Raw genomic sequence first — 10,111 nt, 5'->3', positions numbered from 1 at the left:
AGCTTCGCTAAAGGTTTTAGCAGCAATTCTGTCGAGTGCTGGTGAAGACACCAATTATTGTCACTAAAAGTTATTTACTTTTAGTGGCTATTTTTACTGGCAATTACAATGGCCACAATAACTCCTTAAGAAATGTGCTAGATCATATGTTAGCGGCCTCTATTCGACAAAAATCCATTAATTGCTGGTAAAAGTTACCTCTTTTAAAGGGAATTGTAATAGCTACTTAAACTACTCCTAAAATCACCTTTCTTTGTCTTCTATAGTTGACAAAGATTCATTTTTCTTGCAATCCTAATGCCAAGAAATGGTTGCATATTTTTCATTCAAGTTGATACAAACATTATCAATATGATAATACCTTAAAAAGATTTATATAAATATATACAAAAACTTTTAATGGAACAATCTAGTATCCATTCTAAAAAGCACTATTTATTTCATGAAATCCAAATCGAACAAAAACTTCTAATACATAATGTCAAAATGTCGACAACATAAGAGAATATACCACTTGAATCCAATGTAATTTCAAGTCTAACAAGTATCTCTTCAACTCTTGATCATAATGAAAGTCTTCCATAAGAAATTCCAGCTTGAACATCCATTTGTGCACCAAAATGATAAGATAATCAACTCACAACTCAATATTTTATAGCTCTGAACCAACCTACCTTTGAGGAGCTACACCGGACTTATACCCCCAAAAACTCTCAACCAGTTGTCAGTATGCACCAAGCATGTTTGAAACTCAGTTCCAAAAAACATCCATAGCCTTGACGAAATTAACATCCATGATTCATTTATAAGGTACATATGTAGTGATTTCCTCTTTAAAAGAAGGAAGCCACCAACGAATCTTTGAACCTTCACATAATAAAAAGAAAACTCCTCTTAGTAACTCAAAGCACATTAAATTTATATAAACTAATATCCTTTTAACTAAGCAGGGCGATGGAACTTTAAATTGAGAAAGCTAAACATATGGCTTTCTATACATGGAAAAATCTGCTTGAAGAAGAAGAACACAATTGTAAATTTAGGAATAATATACATGTTGACTCAAATTTTAAGCTGCTATCAATGAGTTTATGATGTATAGGAAGAACTAGTCCCTTTGTGTATGGCCAATTATAGATGATTGACATACTGAATCAAATATGAAATTATGTAATTAATTTCTCTGCTTTAGAGTTCTAAGTCATGTGTCAACTAGGGGAAAAAAATTAAGTTAAAAAAATAGAAGTTTCTAATACTTGTAGATGGTCCAATTCTAGAGGTAGCGGCCATCACAAATACGGAGATACGTAGATAAATTTAAGTGCTTTCTTCTTTTTCTTGTTTCCAAACAACCCACATAAGCTTAACCTTAGCAAATTGTATATTTCGCTGTTTGAGAGCTTCAACTTTATTAAGATGCCAGTAGAAAATGTTCTTAGTTCAATATATTACGTAATTTTGCATAAAAAATAGTAAATTTGGTTTATTAGTAGGAAAAGAACTTTGTTTAAATTATGTAATGATCAAATGTTGGGAAGAGTTGACTTAAAAGTTTGAAACATATAGAGCGATCTCAAATTAGGGATCTAACCACTAGCAATGGATTCAATAAAATTTATTGCGTTAGACTCGAACCATGGGTATGTATATACACATAAATAAAGTAATGATATCCTACAATAATAGATTCAAACTGCTCCAACGTTATCTTGAACTTAAAATGGTAGACAATATTGTCAAATTAAAAAGTGATAATAGACTAAAAGAAAACAAATACATATTAACTCGATAAATAACAATGGATATTAAAGAACAAAATAATGAAATGCCAGAAACATCATCAAGAAGTACATCAAGAAGTACATCAAAAAGAATAAATTATACCACTCCACAAAAATTAATAGAACAAAAAATAGAAGAAATAAACCCACATCATTATGGGGGGGGGGGGGGGGTTGTTTGAGTTCATCTTATTTTTCATAGGATCTTTTTTATGTAGTTGTGGAATTAAATGCTTTTTCATGATTATCTGTAGCTAGCGAAATTAACCTTGAAATTTCTTTTATATTTTCAAGTGTGTATTCTAAGTATTTAATATCTTTAGTTTTTTGATATTCTTCTATATTTTTTTCTAATATTATTTTTGACATATTTATATGTTTTAGAATTTCTAACCAGTACTTAAAATATTTGTAACTATCAATTTTTGATTTGTTCATATTAATACTGAGATGTATACCTGTTGATACATATATCCATGGTTTCTATATTTCTCAGTGTTATTTCTTTTCTGTGTTGATAACTTTCAAGTTTATCTTCATAAAATTCAATTTCATTTTCTATAGTTAATAAAGCTTTATTACGTAATTTATTATATCTAATAATATCTTTGCAGGTTTTAATATTGTATTTAACACAATCTATTTTTCTATTTATGTTACTGAGGTTTTTAAGAAGTTTCCATTTCTGGGTATTATAGAATCTTATATAATGAAAAGTGTTATGTTTCATTTATAAAAAGATTTTATTAACTTGATATGTGATCATTAGTCTGAATATAAATCTAGTTCATATAGATCTAATATATCTATTTCATGTGATACAATTAGTTCTGTAAATGCTTGTTCCATTACATATATTATTTCAAAAGTAACTAAAATATCGTAAATTTTTCTTTTAACATCGTTATTAAGTCTCTTAAAGATATATAACATAAGTATTTTGTAGTCAATATTTTCTTCTAATAAATACGTGTGGTTGTTCATTTAGATTTATTATTTATCCTTATCATGTGTTTACTAAACATATTCCCTCTAACCTCTTTGTTTATCATAGAGTTTATCATATTTTAATAAGTTATACTGAACAATCTTTTCTGGTCACTACCATGTTTTTCATGCTTCAATCATTTACCCTAACAGCGCCTCAACTCTGTGTACTCCCCTAAACGGCTTCCTTGCCTACTGGTTTCCACTTTAGGATGGCATAGTCTGGGCTTAACTACTCTCAGCATTATTAGACAGGCAAACTTTCTCAAGATGTTCTTTATAACAGTACTATAACATGATAAACAATTATGATATTCAAGAGATTATAAGGAATATATGAGTTTAGTTAAACATGATTATGAATAAACTTACCTGGTTTTGTAACTCGTTTGAATGCTCCATAGCTTTCTGAAGTTTGTATATAATTAGATATTTTATTGAGAGAAGATAAGAGAGAGAAGGTAAGAGTGAGGATGTCTGAGGATGTCCTCCTTCCTCGGATTTACATTCTATATAAAGAAAATTAAAACGACTCTTACTGTTTACAAATGACTCCTACTATTCATGAACGACCTTTACTGTTCATGATTATGACATATACTATTTACTTTATGACTCTTACTATTCATGAACGACCTTTACTGTTCATGATTATGACATATACTATTTACTTTATGACTCTTACTATTCATGAACGACCTTTACTGTTCATGAATGCGACTAGTACTATTTACTTTACATTATATGTTTCCAGTAGTTGTCTTCTTCTTTTGTCTTCTTGTTGATACCTTCATTCTAGTTGGACTTCTGGTACATAGTTATCATCTCCGTTGCACTTTGAACATATGTGGTCTGGATATTTGTGTCCTACTAGTTTGCAGTATCTTGTTAATAACTCGTTTGAAATAAATTCTTTTTTCAATGCTCTGGTAGTTGGTTGCATTTCTGGCTTTAATAATGATAAAATCCATTTCTGGACTTCATCCATATCTCCTTGTCGTAGTTCCTTCGAGTTGGCATATATCATCAATTGGTCTCTGGAATAGTAGCTCCAGATAGCATTTCCTTGTAGATAATTGTTAGCTAGTTCTTGAATAATAGTTGCTATACCAATTATTCTTTTATTAGCATAGAAACTTGGTATCTCCATTTTCTGTATCTCCGGTTGTTTCTCTATCTCTTCCGGTATTATCATATCTCGTGTTAGTCCTATTTTTATCACCTGTATTATGGGTTTTATTTCATCATATAGTATTTCCGCTGGTGCTGTATAGAATTTGATGAAGAATAGGTTGCCTTTTGTAATTCTCTTGAAGGTGACAAATGCTTTGTATAGCTCTGGTATTCCAATTATTTCTTCTCCGTCATGGGTATATACTGTGCTGAGTAGTCCGTAGTTGTAACATGTTTTTACTAGGTTTGCTTTTGTTTTTGGCTGGGCTATAAGCCTATTATATCCCTGTAGTTTTTGGGTTACATAATCTTGTGTTGGATCTGTAGTAGTTGTTGATCTAGGGTTTAGGTTCAGAAATGTCTGGATTTTATATATATTCTCAATATATGTTTGAGTAATATGGTTATATACCTTTTTGTTGTGGTGTAGGCTATTAGCATAGGTTGAAGTTTGTGGGGCTATAACTATTGCTTCTCTTGGCTTTTTTGATGTAAATGGCTTATCAAATACGGTATTTAGGTTTACATTGATATGTGGCTTTTTGCTAACTTGTTTGCTTGTACCTGCAGCTGTATATAAAGCAACTGTGTTATGGGTTTTTTGGAGTTTCCCAACGTCTCCTTCTACCTCTGGAAGTTTAGAGTCTTCCGATTGACTTAGCTCCGCATTTTTATAGTCATGCTGCTGACTTTCTAGCTGTTGTAATCTTTTTCCCATACTCTCCATCTGTAAGGATAGAGTAGTAAGGATTGTAAATATGTCTTTTGATTCTTGGCTTTCATCTGTTTGGGTACCTTTGTCTTGATAGGTAGTCTGCAATAACATTCTTGTCAGTCCGTATTACTTCAATTGTAAATGTAAAATTTTGTATATTTAATACAAGTCTCCTTATTTCCTTTGTAGTTACTGAATCCTGTACTTTCCGAGTTATCCACCATTTTACTTGTGTATTATCTGTTCTTACTATAAATTTGTTATAAACAATATATGGCTCAAATGCTAACAAACATTTATATAATCCAAATAGTTCTTTCCTATTTATTTCCCATTTTAATTGTGGTTCCGTGTATGATCCGGAATAATATCTACAATGGTGTTCAATTTTTTCATTATCATATTTATATTTTAGAACTCCTCCGTAGCTGTGATCACTAGAATCAGTTTCTACAATATATGTAAATTGTTTCTTTTCATCTGGAAAATATAGTTTTGGTAATTTGTTACACATATTTTTTATCTTCTGTATATGTATTTTATCTTTTTCGTCAAAATGATATTCTATGTCCTTTTTTAATTTTTTCTGTAATGGTTTTAAGTTTTCTGCTAATTTAGGAATATATTCTCTTACTTGGTTAACCAATCCTAAAAATGATTGTAACTTCTTTTTTGTATCAAGTGTTTCATTCAAGTTAATTATTTTTTGTACTACATGGGTTTGCATTTTTATTCCGTTTTTATCTATTTGTATACCTAAAAATTCTATTTGATTTTTCATTACTTCTGCTTTCTTTTTACTTAAACTTATTCCTGATATTTCTACAATGTGTATGAATTTTTCTAATAGTTTTATATGTTCGTTCTCTGTTCTAGAATATAGCAATATATCATCTATATATATTATACAATTTTCTAATTGGTTGAAGTAATTATCCATAAAATGTTGATACCTACCTGGTGCATTTTTATATCCAAAAGGTAATACGTTCCATTCGTAAAATCCTTGTGGTACTGTGAATGCTGTTAACTTTTTAGATTCATCTTCTAGTTTTAAATGGTAAAATCCTGATTTACAGTCAAATTTACTAAAATAGTTATATCCTTGTATTTGTCTAATTTTCAGTATTTTATTTGGTATCGGATAATTATATGTTTTTGTTTTTGCATTTAAGTTTCTATAATCTATAACCATACGGCTTTTTCCTCTTTTTTGTTCACTATGCTTATTTACTATAAATGCTGGGCTAGTATGTTTACTATTACTTTCTTGTATGTAGTTATTATCTAATAATTCTTTTATATGCATTTTAAATTCTGTTAAATCATTAAAATTGTATTTTAAAGGTTTTTGAGTTATTATGCTATTTTCATCTATTAGTTCAATCTTTATTTTTGTTTGATGTTTTTCCCATCCTTGGAGTGGATTATCATTATATAGTAATTCTAGTTTATCTTGTAGTGGTTTTATCTTATTTATTGAGAAAATGATTATCTCTATATTATGGTTACTTTGTATTACATTTTCTAATTTTTGGGTAATCTTTTCACTTCCTTTAATCCAGGGTGTTGTTTTTCTTACTTTATTATTTACTCTTTTTGCTCCTAATTTTTGTTTACACGGGGTAGTAAACCACCAATGTGTTTTTGTTATAATATGTGGGTATAATTTATCTAAAAATGGCATTCCTAATAATATATCTTTATTTGTGAATTCGTAACTATATATTTCTTCTATGGTTAATATTTTATCCCATATTTGTATTTTTATATTTCTTGCTTTATATGTTATCATACTTCCTTCATTATTAAATCCTGTTACTACTATGGGGGTTTTTAGCTTTTCCCATTTACTTTCTGGTAAACAATTATGTCTACACATATTAGCTTCTGCTCCTGTATCCACCATAGGTGTATAATATCTATTATAATATCCTTCTACTATTATTTTGGAAAGTATGTATATCTTTGGCATTATATCAAAGTTCTTTTTATTATTATTTTCTTATTTTCATAACTTATTGTTAATTGCCTATCTTCTAATTTATATGGTTTGACTTTTTCTAACCATTTTATCCCTAGTGTAATATTTTTATCTCCTTGATATATTTTAAAATTTATTAATATTGGTATTCCTCCAATAATTAATTCTTTTTCAGTTGTTTCTTCGTTTTTTCTTAACGCTTTTGGTAGTTCTGAATTTTGTTGTTCTATTGTTACTATCTCTTGTTCTGGTATTAGTTCTCTTATAACATAATTCTCTTCCTGCCCTGTATTTATTAGTATTAAATATTTTCTTTGGTCCATTATTCCTGTTATATAATAATGATGTGGGTTTATTTCTTCTATTTTTTGTTCTATTAATTTTTGTGGAGTGGTATAATTTATTCTTTTTGATGTACTTCTTGATGTACTTCTTGATGATATTTCTGGCATTTCATTATTTATTCGTTTTGATGTGCTTACAGGTACAAAATATTTTGTATAATCTAGCTGATGAACACTCTAAGACAGCTATGCAGAATTCTTCAAAGTCCATCCTTCTATAGTGAAGTCCATATCAAGCAGCTATTCAATATGAGAAATTGCATTTCTGAATTGTCTGCGTGAAAGAGGTTAGGAAACATAAGAATGAAAAATGAACTGTTAAGGAGACTATTCAAGATTTTCATACAACACCATAAGATACCCGGGTCACTTTTCTCGGCCTTTATTGGCAGTTTCTATAAGCTCAAGATTATAAGAACTAGAACGAAATGATAAAATGTATCTATGTATGTAGGTTCTGTATATTACCAATCAGCAGATTGATGAAAAACTAGAATTGACTTAATTCAAAATCTAACAGTTGATGCCACTGATAACATATATATTAGAAAGCTTATAATATGGATGGAATCTATATACAAAATGCACAGAGATTTTGAACGACATACCATTTCTATTATGTAGAAATAATAAAACATAACATCCAAGGTTGAGAGCTAAGGGTCATTAAATCAAATTCATATACATTACCAAAAGTTAAAAAATCGCAGCATCAGAAAGATAATTCCAGCAATAAGAAGATAAAATCTCAAAGTATTAAATAGATGAAATAAATAATTTCAGTTTTTTATAGAGGAAATGGAGTTTTCTCTAATATGCCACAAGTAATATACCATATAGCCTTCAATAACACTACCAATTTAACAAATGATTCATAGATGAGGAGTCTTTTAATCGTAATGTGACGGAAAAAGATAAATGCATAGGTGTATCACTCTAACTTCAATCTAAATATGCAATACCTAATGATCAGCTTAATGAGTTCTCATATTTACCATAAAATTTTATATACCCATAATACGATAAGAAAAGATAATATAAATTATTCTACTGATGGAGCATCTATAAAAAAACTATGTAAGAGCATAACCACTCAAAAAATTATACGGTGATTTTTGGCCAGAGACAAACAACAAAATTAGTTTACATTGCTTAAACCTATTTCAAACCTAAGATCAACAGATAGAAAATTAAAAAGTGGTAATATTATCACTGTCAGGACAGGATACATCTGATTTTATCAACAGTTCCAACAAACAAATAATATACACGCCCTTAAAGCATCTATTGAGTTTTTGGATCCTAAATAACGTAAAAATTGAAATTTCTAACCCAATATCCTAACTAACCTTGAGCCTGCGAAAAAAAAAGAAGAATTACATATAGAACCCAATGAAATTGCATAAGCATCAAGTTCATATCACAAACAAGATCAAGAGATGTTAATATCACGAAATACTCTACTAATTGCATCAAGAAAAAGTAGGAGTATAGTTAATAAAGAAAACTTACAGGTCATCTTCTACGAAAAAATAGACGGCAACATTGATAAATCTAGAATCTATGTCTGTTAGACCTTGGGCGGATGGAATTGTTTAGCTTGCTAGGGCCAAATCTTATTCGGCTGAAAATTTTGCCCTAATCATGGTCTTTGGCGAGAGGAAGAATCAAGTAAATTGATTCCAAAGAGAAATAAAATATTCTTTGGAGGGAACATATATTTAGGAAAAAAATGGAGGGAAGATGAGTACTAAAAAATATACTATTATTAGAGGCTATTCTTTTCGGTTGCCAGTAAAAACCTATTTATTCCCGGCAAATATATAATTGCCGCTAATAGTGAGCTTCATTAAATGAATTACCGGCAATTAGTATATTGCCACTAAATAATTGCCGCTAAAAGTCTATTTTGGTGTAGTGATCGACCTTGAGGCCCCGCATCGGTCAGTCCGAGGCCCGAATAGCTAACTTCTCGATTTGGTTATAACTCTACTTTAGATTCGCATTTCGTCCTTAAACTTTACATACCTAACATCAACTGCTTAACAACTATCATAAAAATAAATCACGTATTTTTAAAGTCCCATCAACAAATTTAATTGTTATTACCTTTTTCAAGGTAAACAGTTTGGCGCCCACCGTGGGGCTAAAAATAATAGTGATTATTTTCTTGCTAGTTTCGTTACACAACACAAGTTATCTTTCTCACTTTTTCTTGTCCAAGATCTTCGATTTCAGGTCAAAATGTTTGGCTCGGTAAATAGGGTTGAAAATGACAACCTTGAAGACCACGGAGAAAATGGTGTTGCTGTTCCGATTGCTGGTGCGCCACCACAGAAATCCGAGAACGCACCTAGATTGATCCCAGCAGATGCGGGTTCGCGCGACGTGCAACAAGTCGACAAAACCTCACACACCGACAAAAGCATACAACAAGGCGACCAACAGGATGCCTAAAAAACCCCAGCTCGGGAAGAAAGGGAAGTTAGCCTTCATGTTATTTTTGAAATTTTGCAGGCACAACAACTGGCTATCGTTCAGCTGCAAAGCCACCCAAAAACTCCCAGCACAGTAGCACCGGGAGCTACTCCCCCGGCTGAACAGGTACCAGAGATATCGAGCAATAACGGATCGGTAGCCGATCCTGCCATCATAAAAATGCTTGAGGACCTCATCAAAAGGATCCAGTCAGGCGAGAAAATGATAGCATCCAATGACAAGAAGGTCGAAACCTACAACTTTAGGATCGACCAAATCTCGGGCGCACCCCCGGTCCTGAAAAGTGTAGATTCGAAGAAGTTCGTAGAAGTTCAGAATATCAGAACTCCCAAAGTACAAAGGGACAACAGATCCCAACGAACACGTCACTACCTATACGTGTGCAGTAAAGGGCAATGACATAAAAGACGACGAGATCGAGTCCGTCTTACTGAAGAAGTTCGGAGAAACACTCTCGAAGGGGGCCATGATGTGGTATCACAAACTAGCTACCATTTCAATAGACTCATTTCCCATGCTAGCAGACTCCTTCATAAAGGCATACACCGGTTCCATCAAAGTAGAAACAAGGAAATTCGACGTATTCAAGATCAAGCAGAGGGAGAATGAAATGCTGCGAGAATTCGTA

The 10,111-nt window shown here is 31.2% G+C and overlaps 1 long non-coding RNA gene across 2 annotated transcripts; it reads right to left on the bottom strand.

Moving 5' to 3' along the window:
* Positions 1-494: 494 nt before the first annotated feature.
* On the bottom strand, positions 495-8,764 carry LOC107765579 (uncharacterized). 2 transcript variants are annotated; one of them, XR_001643464.2, is made up of 3 exons: positions 8,497-8,764; positions 7,123-7,258; positions 495-867 (listed from the first exon to the last, which is right to left on the bottom strand). It is a non-coding gene; the product is annotated as an uncharacterized LOC107765579 (long non-coding RNA). The 2 variants fall into 2 exon arrangements; XR_012694576.1 differs by lacking the exon at positions 495-867 and adding an exon at positions 4,558-4,755.
* Between the last annotated feature and the right edge of the window lie 1,347 nt (positions 8,765-10,111).

The sequence above is a fragment of the Nicotiana tabacum genome, chromosome 8 (assembly GCF_000715075.1).
Source record: "Nicotiana tabacum cultivar K326 chromosome 8, ASM71507v2, whole genome shotgun sequence".
In the NCBI taxonomy this organism is placed as follows: Eukaryota; Viridiplantae; Streptophyta; class Magnoliopsida; order Solanales; family Solanaceae; genus Nicotiana; species Nicotiana tabacum.
Note: the sequence above shows the minus strand (reverse complement) of the source record. Positions and strands in the feature narration are given on the sequence as shown.